Raw genomic sequence first — 17251 nt, forward strand, 5'->3', positions numbered from 1 at the left:
CAACGAAGAACCATGGTGAGAACTTGAATGGACATTCTAGTTATTTCTGCTCACTCATAAAAAGGGAAGATGAATTTACAAATATGTCAGTCCCTCCCCCGCAGGCATCGCAAGCAAGGCAACCACAGTGCAGACGGAAGAGCTGAACCTTCAGCTACTGACCAGGGCTTGGTGGAAGAAGAAACTGTTCCTCCTCCAAGCAGGTAGAGACCCAAAGGCCGGAGGAGGCTGAGGATCCTGACGCAAAAGAGCGCAGAGGAAGACTGTCAAGCAAGTACGTGCAGCCGGGCTCCCAGGAAGTGCTGGGGAGTCATGTATGGCAATGGTCAAACAGGAAACAAGGCAGAAGAACCATCGAAGATGCAAGGAGGTCGAAACCAAGGTGAGAGACTGGGACCCAATATTGAAGGCACGGGGCAGCGTGGGGATCTCGAGAGAAACAGATATAGGGCGTCTGGGGCACGAGAATCCTATATAAACCATGTTGAGACCTGAGAAGTCAATATAAAGGGGTATGGGACCCAAGAAAGAGAAACACAGCTACAGAAGTCTGGGGACCGAGAAGCCAATGTGAAGGGGTCCGGGACCCAAGAATAAGAAATTATAACATCAAGATCATGGACCCTCTAAAGGAGAGACAGTAATCCTGGCAGGGGAGTCTACCAGGGATACTGTGAAGAATCAGTCATGAACTGTCAATTGGAAAGAACTGTATGTGTCCAGAGTAAGGGAGTCATTCTCCTGGACAAAGATGACAGTGAACCACTTTAGCGGGATAGAATTAGGATTTTGACAGTGGACTCTTTATTTCTCACATTCTGGCATTTTCCTTAGTGTTTTAGTTGAGGCAGGGAAACCCCTCCTGGAGTTGAGGGAAAGACAGGATTTTCTCTTTACTTTCTCCAAGCATGCCACCTGTGTGTCGGTCTCTTCCTTCCACACCATTACATGAGTGCCTGGCAACCATCGGTTTTTGGTGATGTCAGATGTACATAGCAAAATCTTGTCCTCTATTGTGTGCAAGCAACTTCAAAATGGGTGTTGATAAATAAACGTTTTCATATATTACAGACAAGTTTGAAGAAAAATTGCTCTTTCAGCCACAACCTCTTTTTTTTTTTTTTTAAAGAGTCATATTGAGAAAGAATCTACAGGAAATTGTGCACCCCCTGTATGTAATCCTTTTTGATTATAGTTTAGCATTCGACTAAGTGGACAGATTGCTGCTCTGGACCAAGCTTATTAATTGGAAAATACCAATGGAACTACTTAAGCTGGTACAGCTGTTTTATACAAACGCCACAATCCAGATTTTTTTGGCTAGCCCAGGCCCTGGAAAGCTTTCCAAGCCAGTTATCTCCAATATGGGCTTGAAGCAGCGGGTGTGTACTTACACCCCTGCTCTTTATTTTGTATATAGCTGATATGCTGTGTTTCTTACAACAAGCACATGCATTTCCACCTAAAATTGCAGGTAGCATAGACAACGGATCGGCTGTGCCGATGACATCGTTATCCATGACCATACAGGCATCGTCTGAAGCGAGCGCTATTTACATTCATTACATATTTAAGGACAAATATGCCATATATAAACCTAAAGGTAAAAGATGACAAGCAGCCCCCGCTGAAAACTGGACATTATACAGAATAGAATTCAAAAGTGTCTTCATGTATACTTACTTGGGGGTGACGATAGCAAGTAAGCAGCTGTGTCTGAAGGCCCGAGTTCAGACGAACTAAATTTTTAAGTAAAGCCGGCAAAATGAAAGACTACACCCTTTATTATGAGGCTATAACTATGGTGGCCTGATTTTGATTTATTAATGTAGTCTAATGCCATCTTAACTATATGGAGTAGAATGTTCCTCAAAGTGCCTGGAGTGGCTTGACTGGCGAGAGGGTACATTTCGGTGTAAGACACTAGGATTGCCAAATTCCATCAGTGTACAACCGATAAGACTCAAACTTGGCACTACCTAACTTAGTGGATTGTCCATGCTAAAAAGTTTGCTTTTCCTGATGAAACTTATTGCTACAGATGACATGACCTTAAGCTGTTAGTGAAAATATCAGAAATTGCTTCATGCCCAATGAGCAGAAGTATTACTAGTCACCTTAAGAAACATATTAACACCAAGTTCAGAGCCGTATATGGGTTTAAGCCATGGCATTTTGAAGAAGCAAATGATTAATAGGGTGAAACCGTGGGATTTCATGCAAAATCCACTAGCCGTTGGGTAAATTTAGGAATCCTCAAGAATATATTACAGTCACGTATGAATGTAGTAAACCACAAAGGTACCCAAGGAAATTCCCCTCGTATGCATATAGGCGTAAATGTATGTTGCGTCGATTTAATACATCGCCTTGCTTTGGATTTCTTGGCTCATGTTTTGGCATATTCGGCGAGTCAGAAGAAAAAAAATCGGACACCCATTGGACACATGGACATTTTAAATGCTTTGATTCAATAAGAAAAATGCCTCCCTTTCCCTTTTGGAACAGGGATGTTCCCAGCCTAACCCAACAAAGAGTGCTCGTCAGTCCTCAAAAAGCCAAAGAAAAATGCCCTCAGTCCAAAAACGTACTTCTCTCTGATCCTACCCCTTAAATACAAAATTGCCAAAATATAGTATCTGCTGGCACCTTCCCTATAGCCGGATGTCTCGGAGCTTTATTTCAGGGCTTACCCAAATGCAACAAGGCTAATGATGCCACTTAGCTGGAAAGAAGTCAATCAAGGCGATTCTTCCGGATTTACTGTGTCTTTTTCATGAGGGTCGGTAGCTCCTGGTACATATTCATAGGTCTGGTGCTCCAGGGAGTGTGAGACCTATCAATGTCCTCGAAATCCTTAAGATTCTTTACTATAAACTCTACTTTGGTTGGGGTTTGGTATACCCTTTATAATGGTGTGGCTCCACCACTCCTGGGGTGTCTCCATTTTGGGTATCCCCGCTCTCTTTCTTAGATTGATGAGATTCATAAGTGGACTTAATTCAGAGCACTTTTCACATTCTTTAATAATCGATTCCAGTTTTTATAAACAATTATACTTGGTGATCTTAGTTGATCTCGCAAAATTTTTTTTTTTTATTTTTTTCAATGTCTCATCTCATAGTTGGAGACTCCCCTCTTCGGTATCTCTAACCCGTAGGCTCATGCCCTCTTAATGTCCCCCCATCAATATGGGTTATAACTCAATTTTCCCTCCTCCAATAGATAGACTATGGCTTTCTTAATTTCTCACATTCAATATTGCTGACAACATTCCTTGGTATCTCCCCATATGCACATTTGTGCTGTCTTAATGATTCAGAGTCAACCTTGCGTTCCTTCCAATTAATGTGCGTGGTCCCGGTTGCCTCCCCATTCTCTGTTCTACCCTGGTACCTTCTCTAGACGCAGGTGGCTTTTTGGGGCTTCGCAGCCATACAGGTCAGTTTCCTTGACTATCTGTCTCCTCTTTCTCGGTTTCACAACAGACTTGCTCTTGACCACTCACTGTCTTGGTGTGCTCAGCGTAGGTCTGTCGATGGGAGATTGTCTCTCCCATTTCCTCTGGTCTCAGTACTGTTGATCAGGCCCCAGGCCCACTATGGCTTGTCCATGGTCCTGCCACCGGTATCATTCCAAAACATCAAACATAAATACTGGCAGTCACAATTCAACTCATTTTATCGAATGTACACACAGTTCATTGAAAAAATAGAGGGGTTGTGGGATTGGGATATTACTTAAGGTAGAGGTATGTGAGGGACTGCGGGGGTCCCCCCCCCCACTTTTCTTTTGATGAACTGTGTAGAAATTACAAGACAAAATCATGGTATGTGCCTCACAGTAAAAGATTTGTTGTTTTAACGTAGATCCAACACCACCACGTCGGATGGTCTCCAAGACTATCCTGACAGTGTCTTCCCTGTGGTTCACTGTTCTGGGCCTCTGGTGTCTTTCTTTTGTGTTCTCGCCTTCTCGGATAGACGTTGGCTCAAGCCACCACACTACTCCATCCCTCCAAAGGGTAGCTACACCAGAGGGCTTCCCCTGCGTTTGGCTCCTCCTCACGCTCAAAGGGGCATTCTCTTTTCCTCCATGTCTCGTGTCTGATCCAGCATTACTTGAAGCCAAACAAAAGGAAGGCTCACATCCCCCCTGGGGAAAAGGGGCAACTACTCTCGATTCGTTATACATACCTAGAGAAAAACGCATTTGCCATATACGTCTCATCAGGAGTTTTAGAAACATGTAGGCACCTATTAACGTCCTGTGATACATTTGCAGATTTTTCACTTACTGCACTTGTTAGTTCGTCCATAATATTGAGACAGTAAGATAACCACATCTTGATATGATGCCTAAAAGGTGATAACTTAGCCCTAATGATCACAACTATCAAGTTGTGAAAATTGATTGAAGAGCAGTATCTTAAGGCTGTGAGCTTTGCAATGAACCTATACTCTTGAGTGAGGGAATATTTTAATCTGGTATTAACTATGACACACTGATATATATAAATATATATATATATATATATATATCAGTGAAAAAACTTTGTTAAAGGGACATTATGGTTCAAAGTAAAACCGAAAAACCCCTGAAATTCAGCAGTTATGGTAAGATAAGCAACCATAACTCGCGCCACCGTGCACTGCTAACACTAACACCCAGGACATCAAAGATGACATCACAAATGTCATTGATGACATGGCATCACATGTCTGGCTCTCCGTTTTTTCCCTTTACTGACATATCTAGGCCACATAGTTTTCTTCAGTAACAGTCAGGAAGTAAAAATTGAAAAGGTACTATATTTGTAGACTTAGGGTCAAGTCACATCAAATGAAACATATACATAGCGGAAGACACAGGCTTGAAAGAGAGCAATCCTTTTTGTGCATGAAGATAATCATTAGGGTTATCAGCACTTTCTCATAGTTTTATTTTTATTACTCTACCTTCCCTGTATATGCTCATATTTGTATACATTGTACTCACTCTCCTTTCCTTTGGGTGCAGTCACATCATGTGATACACATACATATGGTAAGTAGCAGCTTTGAAACAGAGCAATAGTTTCTCTGCATAAAGACAATCAGTTAGGTTATGAACTCTTTCTGCTACTACTTCTGCTTTTTTGTTTACTTCACTGTCCCTGTATATACTCATATTTGTATGTGTTGTTGTCTCTTTGTGTTTTGTCTGTAATAATTATGTATTAAGTGGGTTTTATTATCTACTTATTACATGTTTCACAGTACGCAAAACTCTAATAAGAAAGCAGTTATCATTTCACTATTCAACATGGCAAGGTTATGAATATGGCTCCTTCATCATGTATGCTGCACACACTGCCTATGTTTCTGCATGAGTAGCTTAGTATACTGGATAGAACTTCATAATAGAATGCTATTTATATCAATGCATTGCTTAATGCACTAATTAGCTCATGATTAATATCCCAATGATCCTTGACAGTTTTTGGTCAGCATTATAAGAATCCCTTGTACAGAGTGTTTATGAAAAGTAAATGCACATGTGATGTCATCAGTGATGTCATCAATGACATTTGTGATGTCATCTTTGATGTCCTGGGTGTTAGTGTTAGTGTTAGCAGTGCACGGTGGCGCGAATTATGGTTGCTTATCTTACCATAACTGCCGAATTTCAGGGGTTTTTCGGTTTTACTTTGAACCATAACGTCCCTTTAACAAAGTTTTTGTCACTGAATTTCATACGTTTTTAGTAGCGCAACTTAACCATAACGTCCCTTTAACAAAGTTTTTTCACTGAATTTCATAGGTTTTTAGTAGCGCAACTTAACCATAACGTCCCTTTAACAAAGGTTTTTCACTGAATTTCATAGGTTTTTAGTAGCACAACTTAACCATAAAATCCCTGACTTCATATACATGTAACATAGAACATACTGAACCCCCACGTAGTGATTTTGATGTCCGCGGACTACCGCCATGTCCGCGGACATATCGAGAATCTGAGCGTGGTGAATGTAAATTTAAATAGTGTGCCCCATTTCCCCTTTGAAGTTGGCTCTGAAAAGAGCTGTTTTTTTGGTTTTTTTACAGATGCTTGACAGACACCTGTTCTTTTGTATTTTTTTTCTTGTTTTTTTTTCTTACTTTACTCCTAAAATCTTCACATAACCTTCTCCAAAGCAACCCTTACATTCCAAAATAGAAAGGCATTTCCCGTAAAAGATAAAGAGATGCCATCTTCTTTAAAATTAACAGTATTACTGGCATCAATATTCTCATTATTACAGAAGAAGATACCAGCTCTAAGCATGAAGGCACACATGCCTCGGTTGATGACACACCTAGTAATGTTTTGCTGAGGACAAAAAACTGAAATATTGTCCCATATTGCCCTAGGTAGTAATCCAGAAAAAATTACTTTCGCATTTGAAAGGATCTTCATTACGGCTTGAACCAAGCATTCCAAATCAGCCAACAAAGTAGGGGCACTGACGTTGCCCAAATAAAAAGCACCATAGTGCAAAACTACCACATGCGGACTGTTCATCGTGGCCATATCCTCACAAACTTGTACAATTCCCTGTACATTGCAATCAGGCACAGTGCTCCACACCACCTCCACTCCTTTCACATCAAAGTTCTTTTCAACATGCCTGCATCGAGCGTACTGTTGTAAACCATGCACAAACATATCTCCAAGCACCAACACCCTGACTTTCTCTACTTCTGCCATCTTCACCACACACAGTCTCTTTCAACACAAATCCACAACCTCGACATCTGATTGGCTAATCCGTACAGTCTTCTTTCCATGTTGGATTTGCTGGAAAACCCCGGATGTAGCACGCCCTGTCCACGGACCGCATAACTCTTCGACACCCATTCTACCATTTCCACTTTACTCTCTGTGCCATTACCTCATTGCATACAGCTAAGCAGTCACACAATACGAAGAACGTCCTCAGAACACCCCCATTTGGTTTATTTTCGAACATTTCAGGACAATTATTTCATTATTCAACATATTAACATTACAAATATTATACTTGCATCTTGTACGCTGCACACAATGCTATGTTTCTCCATTAGTAGCTCAGTATACTAGATAGAACCCCATAATACAATGCTATTTATATCAATGCATCGTTCAAAGCACTAATTACGGTATGATATTTATTGCAATGATCCTTGACACTTTTTTCACAACATTATAATAAAAATCCCTAGTACACAAATTTCATGAAAAGTAAATGCACATGTGATGTCATCAGTGATGTCATCAATGACATTTGCGATGTCATCTTTGATGTCCTGGGTGTTAGACTTAGCAGTGCACGGTGGTGGCGCGAGTTATGGTTGCTTAGCTTACCATAACTGGCGAATTTCAGGGGTTTTTCGGCTTTACTTGGAACCATAACGTCCCTTAAACAAACTTTTTTTATTAGCACGCAAACAATATACAAAGATGTAGTGTAAACAGCAGGTTCTCACAGATGGCTTTACACAGAATGTTCAAAAGTAAGCATTTATGCTCGTTCACAGTGAAGGTCAGCTGCTTCAATTTTTTTCTCGCGGCCCGGAGAGGCCCACGACTCCCAGTATAAGGTTCTATTTTTTTTTTTAAATTGACAGACAGAGATTGTGCTGAAAGACTTCTTTTGAAGAAGTGTAGCAAAAACGTAAGACATGATAAAGATGAAATTTCTGAAACGAAACCACTTTTGTATATTATATCACTTTGAGAAAGATCGTTGGCACACGCAGAGTCGTATTTGGGACTGCACTACACTTGGACAATGGAAAATGCAATTATAATGTAAGTAACCCTTTAGATTATTTTATACCGGAATATAATAACAATAGCGTGGCATTAAAGCCCGGTCAAGTTGTACTTGTTCGTTCAATGTGACATATTGTTTTCTACCGCGCACTATCACCGCCGAATTGATCTCCTGTCGTTTAGAGGGCTCTGAAAAAGGCAGACGACACAGGGTGAGTTAATAGAAATAATTTAACCGGTCTGTAGCCGGTCAAGCGCTCTACTCGCTGTGCCACTTCAATGTAGCCGGTCAAGTGGCACAGCGAGTAGAGCACTTGCTTTGACATCCGTGCACAGCTTGCTAACGCAGGTTCGAATCCCGGCACGGCCAAACTCAGCCTTTCATCCTTCCGTGGTCGATAAATGAGCACCACACACCGTGGGTAATAATAAGCAGCGCTCAGATACCTGACAGTTCTTAGCGCTATATAAATGCGAAAATATTATTATTTTATTATTAACATACTCCATTGCACTATCTTCGCTGGCAAATAGTTTCACGCCCTAATAAATAAAATGAATATTTTTAATAAAGATCGGCTGGTGAGACTAATTTATGTTTTTTAAAACAGGTATGTTACCCCATTTTGCCAATGTCACGATTTTCAGACTCCAGCGGATGGATTTTTCAACTGCCAGGTGCTGCTCCATGTAAGCAACTTCATGACCCTCACCATTTTATGGGACAATCGCCAAGGACCAATATGCCCTTACGCAGTACTAGCGGCTAGAAGCAACATACCAACCATTATGGTGGTCTAATGCCTCGTTGTTGGACCAACCTTCCGATTATCAGTGCAACCATTTACTGATTTTATCATAAACCAGCAGCCTATCTACCGCAAAGGAACAGCGCGTGGCTCAAAATAAACTTTTGCTGATCGACAGCAGAGACAATTGCAAATCGCTGAATATTCACTAAACATTTCATGTGAAATAAATGTACTTTACCAAATGTACAATCCTGCTGTTTACTTTTAAACCACAGTTTCATATTCCGAATTGTGGCGCACTGTGTTCTAAGCTGATCTAACACCCTCTGTACCGCAAAGGAACATCGCGTAGCTCAACATGAACTTTTGCGGATCGACAACAAAGACAAATGCAAATCGCTGAATATTCTCTAAACATTTGATGTCAAATAAATGTACTTTACAAAATGTACAATCTTGCTGTTTGCTTTTAAATCACAGTTTCATATTCCGAATTGTGTTGCGCTGTGTTGTGACATAATGTTTGTTGTCTTCCGGGTTCTGTGTAAAGTCGCGTAGGACTGGAGACGACTGGGCGCGTTTGATGACGCACCCTGTAACGTCACGGAGAGAGGCAGGGAATATGCATGCTTTCATAATGTCAAGCTTAGGGGCGGGAGATATGATTTAGTGTTGCGAAAGCAAGTCAGACAGGTCAATAGCGCCAGTCATAGGATTATCACATAATGTCGGCGCACACCAGCCTGATTTATCGTTTCTTTAGTGGACAAAAAGTCGGGTGAGGCCCATACGAAATTGTACTATCAGCGGACAAAAGGAGGGTTCGTAGAACACTTTCAACCTGACAAAGAACAATACAAACAACGTTCTCAGAACACCCCCATTTTGTGTAATTGCAACCATTTCGGGACACCGCAAGTGTTCTTAGAACACATTCAACTTGACAGATTACAATACGGACAGCGTCCTCAGGACACCCCCAGTTTGTGTATTTACAAACATTTAAATATACCGCGAGTGTTTTTAGCTCAATTTTACCTTCCTTGCGAACAAAAAGGAGACATACTCCGTCCTCTGAACACCCCACCATTTAGTTTATTTACAAAATGTCAGAACAGCCGTGTTCTCCATGGACAAATCGAACACAACAAAAGCGTATAGCACATAAAAAAACAAAACATTGAACCTATCTCATACTCCCCCACCCTCCCCAAACACTCTTACACACCAACACACTCCACTAGATACAATTTTTAATCCAAGTTTCACCGTGCTGTACGCGGTCGACGGCGAATACAAGATGGCGAGCGCCACAGAAAATTTGACGCGCTCCACACCGTCCAATCAGTGAACACGTTGCATGTCTGTGGACATGACGCAAGCCCATGGACCAATCAGGGTGCTGTACGCAGAGCGAACAGGGAAGTCCGTCTGCAAAGCGAACACAGATATCACTAATTTTTTTGCCTTACATTTTGGTCATTTTTTTAAAAAGTACTGGACGGATTTACACCAAATTTGCAAAAGCATGCATTAGGGACCAAGCCGCCGCTCCGGCCGCAAATTTGGTGTAAATCCGTCCAGCGGTTCGGGCTATAGACGTGTGCAAATTGTTTTCCCATTATGTCTATAGGAAAAAACTAAAGTTTTGGGACCCCCCCTAAAACTTTGCCCCCCTGGACCAAACCTCTCCAAACTTTGCAAAAAAAATTCTGGCTGGGCCATATACTTTTTTTTCCGAAGTTTGGTGAGGATTCGTCCAGAGGGAGGGAAGTTATAAGCCACCCAAAAAGTGCTCTTCCTATGGAAACACCAACTTAACCTTAACTACATTGACGCTAATGCGTCCATGTAATATTACACGGCCATGGTAGTGGCCGTGTAGTTAAGGTTAAATTGCTAATCCCATAGGAAGAGCACTTTTTGGGCGGTTTATAACTCTGCTCCCCCTAGACGAATCTGCAAAAAAGGTTTATGGCCCACTCTGAATTATTTTTGCAAAGTTTGGTGCGGTTTGGTCCGGAGGGGCAAAGTTATAGGGGGGTCCCAAAATGTCTTTTTTTCCAATAGACATAATGGGAAAACATTTTTACTCACGCCTACAGCCCAAACCGCTGTATGGATTTTCACCAAATTTGCGGCAGGAGTGGCGGCTTGGTCCCGAAAGCATGCTTTTTTAAAATTTGGTGTAAATCCGTCCAGTACTTTTTAAAAAAATGACCAAAATGTAAGGCAAAAAAATGTGTGATATCTATGTTCGCTCCGCGGACACACTACCCTGTTCGCGCCGCGGACAGGACACTGATTGGCTAATTGACTTGCGTCATGTCGGCGGACACCCAATGTGTTCGCTGATTGGTTGGCATGAAGCGTGAGGTGTGTCAGATTTTTGGAAACGCCCGTCATCTTGGATTCGCGGACAGCGGCTGGTGTCTGCGGACATGGCGGTAAAAACATATTAAAAAACACAACATTGCACTTGTCAAACTTATCAAATAATCTCTGGAGAGGTGAGGGGTGATGAGGATGGGATGGAATATGTCTGCAAGAAGAAAAAATATGGGTGTTTTTCACAGCGAAAAGTCTGGATGTTCACGAACAGTTCTGTGAAAGTTCGCAGACACCTCTGCATTGCTGGTTTGGTGAGTAGCAGTTCTTTGATGGCTTATAACTTTGGCGCCACTTAATGGAACTGGATGTAATTTTGCAATCATATTCCTAACCTGATCCCGGAAGAATTTGCAAAGTTTGGTGAGATTCTGTCAAGAGGGGGCAAAATTAGAGGGGGGGTCCCAAAATAATGTAAAGGCTTATAAATGAGGTGCCATTTTACGAATATACACTTAATTTGGCAAACTGATAATAGATCTAGATACAAATGTTTTTCCGAAGTTTGGTGGGATTTTGTCAAGAGGGGGCAGAATTAGAGGGGGGTCCCAAAATATTGTAAAGGCTTATAAATGTGGTGCCATTTGACAAATCTACACAAAGGTTTGCAACAAGATTATAGATCTAGATATAAATGTTTTCGTAAAGTTTGAATGGATTTTGTCAAGTGGGGGCTAGGTTATATGACTATTGTATGTGCATCCCTGGAACGGAGGATAAACGCCACAATATTGCCATAAGCATAACACAAAATTCAAACGCAAATGGAAATGTTGGAAAATCTTATTGAGTCTATGTACTTTACTAAGAAATATAAAGTAGATGGAGTCTATACGTTTTATTTTTAGTTCTATTTTTTAACTGTGAAAGGTGGTTCCTAAAGGAACATTTATTTTATTGTTTTTGGATGCATTTTTGTTTTGGGCAGGAGAGCTTAGAACAAAACGTGGGGAGGGAAATGATAGAAGAGGCACCAAACACTAATATGGAGGGTCAGGTGGACAGGGAAAATGTTGCACGTGTGTTATTTCTAAGCTAGGGGGCAGTGTTTCTCATGCTCCTTGATTACAGCAGTGGTGGTGTCTCTTGGGGAGGAGAGATGGCATTAGCTGATTCCATTTTAAGATATATAGCAGTTTTGCTAAAAGTATGTACTGTGTACTAGATTGTTAATGGATGAGTAGGAATATGTGTTGGAGCTGTGCAAGGGAAATTTGGAAGTTGAAAGTTCCTAGATCAGTAGAAAATTGAGTTCCGAACTGTCAGCGAAGGACGGATATTATCATGAAGTGCGGACGGGTTCTCAGACACGTCATCATGCCGCGTGCCAGCATACGGACATGTGGCACTGTCCGGAAGGTCCGCAATGAAGTCAGATGTTCGTAGACGTTATGGTTAAATTGCACTAATAAAAACCTATGAAATTCAATGAAAAATCTTTGTTAAGGGGACGTTATGGTTAAGTTGCACTAATAAAAACCTATCTAATTCAGTGAAAAAACTGTGTTAAAGGGACGTTATGGTTACAAGTAAAACCAAAAAAAACCTGAAATTCGCCAGTTATGGTAAGCTAAGCAACCATAACTTGCGCCACCACCGTGCACTGCTAAGAATAACACCCATGACATCAAAGATGTTATTCTTTGCAGTGCACGAAGTTGCTTATTTTACCATAACTGGCGAATTTCAGGGGTTTTTCGGTTTTACTTGTAACCATAATGTCCCTTTAACTAAGTTTTTTCATTGAATATATATGGGATACATTACTCACCGTAATCGTATTTCTAATGCTTGTATCTGCTTAGATTCACATGCTGTGCATAGGCCGACATCTAGTGGAAGCTGCGGAGTATTACAGTTTGTTTTTCGAAACTCGAAAATGGGCGTCGACACAGGCGTGCCAGTAATACTATCCCTAGTGTGACGTCCACTGTACCCAAGATCCCTCACGCGTCTGGGATCCTCAGATTGTATTTTTTCTGACATGAGGAAGCATGAGGAGTAGCGTGAGTACAGATAATCCAAGCAGATAGACAGAAAGGTAAGACTACAAGCAATCATGCGCCTTCTCTCGGAGGGGAGGAAGGGTGGGTCGCATGTGAATCTAAGCAGATACAAGCATCAGAAATACGATTACGGTGAGTAATGTATCCCTTCTGAGGCTTGTGGAATCTGCTTAGATCACATGCTGTGCATAGATTAGCGAGCAGTACCCGAAGAAGGAGGTGGGATGTGAGAAGGGTCATGAGCAAACAGGTGTCTTAGAACCGCTTGTCCCACTTGTGTATCTGTCTTGGAATGAGTGTCAATGCAGTAATGCTGAGTAAAAGTGTGAATAGAGCTCCAAGTAGCTGCTTTGCAAATGGTGTCGAGGGGAACATTTGCAATGAAAGCCAGAGTGGCCCCAATGCCTCTAGTAGAATGGGCCCTTGGCGTAAAAGGCAGAGTTTTTTCAGAAAGAGAGTAACACAGCTGTATACAGTTGATAATCCACTTCGAGATCGCGCCTTTAGAGACGCGATCCCCCTCTCTGCCTGTAGCTACGGAGACAAACAGTTGATCTGTTTTCCTTAGCGGTCTGGTTTTATTTACATAGTAGAGGACCGCCCTACGCACATCAAGGGTGTGTAGTTTCACCTCAGCTGAGCTTTGCGGGTTCTGGAAGAAAGCCGGAAGCTCGATGGACTGGTTTACATGGAATTTAGATATAAATTTAGGTGAGAACCTAGGGTGTGTGCGTAAAACCAGTTTGTCTTTGTGGATAGTAAAGAAAGGATCCTGCACTGACAGAGCCTGAATTTCACTGACCCTTCTTATAGAGGTAATGGCTACTAAGAAGGCCGTTTTATAAGTCAGGTGTTTGAGACTACTTTTATGCATGGGTTCGAAAGGGGGGCCCATGAGCTTAGCTAGCACCACATTGAGGTCCCATCCTGGCGGTGGGTTCGAAATAGGAGGGTGAAGTCTCTTTACTCCTTCCATGAAGGCTTTAACTACTGGTACTTTCCACCACGATACTTTGTTATGAGATGTGGTGTAAGCCGAGAGGGCTGCCAGGTGTACTTTCAGAGAGTTAAAAACCAAACCTGCGTCCAGCAGGTGGAGCATGTATGTTACAACGTTGGAAGGAGTGCAATCAACTGGGTTGATTTGTTTATTCTGGCACCAAATAACGAATCTCTTCCACTTGTCAAAGTAACAGTGCCTTGTGTTTGGTTTCCTGGATTCTTTTAGGATTTCCATACACCTCTGTGGTAAATTGAGATGCCCAAACTCTATGACCTCAGGAGCCATGCTGCCAGGTTCATTGAGTTGGGTTCCTGGTGCACTGTTTGACCTTGTTGCTGGGACAGTAGGTTGTACCAGGCTGGGAGTTTGATGGGCTCGCACACCGCCATCCTGCGTAGGTGTGGAAACCATGGTTGTCTCGCCCACATGGGAGCAACTAGGATGAGCGTCATCGATTCTTTGTTCATCTTGTACACCACTTTCCTGATGAGAGGAGTTGGTGGAAAAGCGTACGCAAACATCCCTGACCAGTTCATCCACAGGGCGTTCCCTTGGGAGTCTGGCTGGGGGAACCTGGATGCAAATCCTGGGCATTGTTTGTTTTCGCTTGTGGCGAATAGGTCTATAGTGGGGAAACCCCACTGAGAGAAGAGATCTTCTACGATATCTCTGTGAAGGACCCATTCGTGTTCTTCTGGGAGGGAGTCTCTGCTTAGGGCATCCGCTAGGGAATTGAGCTCCCCTGGAACATGTTGTGATGACAGGAAGATGTTCCGTCTGAGTGCCCATATCCAGATTTTCTGGGCAAGCTTGGACAGATTTGGCGAACGAGTCCCTCCTTGTTTGTTCAGATAGAACATGGCTGTCGTGCTGTCCGTCCGGATCTGCACCGACAAGTTTAGCAGATGGGGCTCGAACGCCCGAAGCGCTCGGAATACTGCCAGAAGCTCTAGCAGGTTGATGTGGTTCTTGGCTACTGAGTGAGACCAGAGACCCTGAGCTGTGTGGTGGAGATGGTGAGCTCCCCACCCAGTCAGGCATGCATCTGTAGTCACCACTGCCTGTACTTCGGGATCGTAAAAGGGTTTTCCCCTTGCGAGATTCTCTCTTGTCCACCAGTGTAAGCTCTGTACGAGTGTTGGCGAAACGACCACTAGATCGTCCCACTGACCACTTGCCTGAGACCACTGTTTCGCCAACCATTCCTGCATGGGACGCATGCGCAGACGCGCGTGGGGGACCAGGTAAATGCATGACGCCATCATGCCCAGTAACCGCATTGCTTTGCGTACCGTTATTTGTTGACCTGACTGATAATGTGGAATTTGCAGTAGTATATTCCGAATTCTCTCTTCCGAAGGGAAGGTCAACCCTTTTTGAGTATCTAGGATTGCTCCTAGGAACTGTTTTGAGGTGCTTGGCACCAGACTTGACTTCTTCTCGTTGATAGAGAAGCCTAATTCGTGGAGGAGGTCGATAGTCCTCTGAATGTTTGACCTGCAAATTCCTGGGGTTTCCCCCGTTATGAGCCAGTCGTCCAGATAAGGGTACACTGGGATTGCCTCCCTGCGTAGGTGTGCAGCTGCCACCGCCAGTACCTTGGTGAATACCCTTGGTGCTGAAGCTATCCCGAAGGGCAGTACCTTGAATTGGTAGTGGCGACTGTCCACTTTGAAGCGCAAGTATTTTCTGTGCACTGGGAGCATGGAAATATGAAAATAAGCATCTTTCATATCCAAGGTTGCCATGTAATCCCCCTTTTTTATGAGGGGGATTACCTCTTGTAGCGTGGTCATACGGAATTTTTGGGGCTTGACATACTTGTTGGCAGGCCGTAAGTCCAATACTGGGCGCATTGTCAAATCTTTCTTTGGCACAAGGAAGTAAGTTGAATAGATACCCTTGTTTACCTGGTGTCCTGGGACGAGTTCTATCGCGTCCTTTTCTAGCAGAATGGCGATCTCCTCGAGAAGGATCTTCTGATGTTCTAAGGAGTGTATTCTTTGTCGTGGAGGGTGGTTCCGGGGACGCTGCAGTAATTCTATACAATATCCTGTGGACACTGTTGACAGCACCCATCTGTCTGAGGTGATCCCTTCCCAAGCCTGGGTGAAGTTGGAAATGCGTCCCCCTACTGGGGTTGCGTGAGAAGGGACCCTGAACTGAGCGTCACTGCTTTGGTGGAGGCGTGCCACCTCCGCCTCTTCCACGACCTCTCTTGTTACCCCTGCCGTAACTTTGGGTAGACTGCTAGTTGTTGTTCCATTGTGTACCCTGTCCTTGGGCATAGTTGCCTCTTTGTGAATTTTGGCCGCGTGGGCGACGAAAATTACTGTTCCCCCTCTGGTTAGGGGGTTTGTTGGTAAGCTGGCCAAGGGATTTGAGAGTCTCGTACTCGTCCTTGGCATTTTTAAGTGCGTCTTCGACCGCTTTCCCAAACAATAGATCGGGTTCCACCGGCTTGTCTATTAATGAAGCCTGGGTTTCTGTTTTGAACCCCGACTGCCGTAACCACGCATGTCTTTTGATAACAGTACCTTCTGCTATCAATCTTCCTGCGTTGTCCGCGGCGTCGAAAGTTGCTTTTAATATGCAACCAGACACGGCTCTCCCTTCTGCCGAGATCCGAGCCAACTGGCCCTTTAACGGTTCAGGAGCAGAGGCTATGAGCGCCGCGACCTCTTCCCATTGATGGCAGTTGTAACTTGCCAACAGGGTGGTGGAGTTTGCAATACTTGCTTGGTAGGCGGACGTTGAGGCTACCTTCCTGCCAAACCCGTACAGTCTTTTGCTCTCCTTGTCGGGAGGAGCTTCTGACGACGATAAGGGTGTCCCAGCCCTCTTCCGAGTGTTGGTAACCACTAGGGAGTCTGGTTTAAGATGTCCTCTTATATAAAGAGGGTCAGATTGGGCTGCCCGAAAAAGTTTTTCGACTCTGGGGTTGACGGCTCTGGTGAGGTTAGGATTCACCAGGGATGGATCTATTCTACGTTGGATGGATTTAAGGATAGGGATGGTCTGAGCGACCGGCCTCCTCTCTCCCACCAACTCTTCTGCGAAGTCCCTTTCCTCCTGTACACCGTGGGTGTCGATGTGAAAATGTTCTGCTGCGCGAGCGAGAACTTCATTAAGGAGGGGCTAGTTATCAACTGGCGAGTCGGTAACTGGGGCTTCGCTCTCTACCGGGGAATCTACTCTGTAAATTTCCTGTTCATCTTCTACCTCCTCCAGGTCCTCATCATCCGCATAGTATTCAGTCCCGGTTTGTTCCTCCATAATTGTAAACTCCTGGTCCCCTTCAGGGAAAGGCTGTCCTTGGTATCTGG

The 17251-nt window shown here is 43.4% G+C and overlaps 1 protein-coding gene across 2 annotated transcripts in view; it reads right to left on the reverse strand.

The window, feature by feature from the left end:
* Positions 1-17251, reverse strand: part of GDPD5 (glycerophosphodiester phosphodiesterase domain containing 5) — a 1185048-nt gene that overhangs the window by 279112 nt on the left and 888685 nt on the right. The gene's annotated exons all lie outside the window — the stretch shown is intronic.

Source organism: Ambystoma mexicanum, chromosome 7q, assembly GCF_040938575.1.
Source record: "Ambystoma mexicanum isolate Mex_15411 chromosome 7q, UKY_AmexF1_1, whole genome shotgun sequence".
NCBI lineage: Eukaryota > Metazoa > Chordata > Amphibia > Caudata > Ambystomatidae > Ambystoma > Ambystoma mexicanum.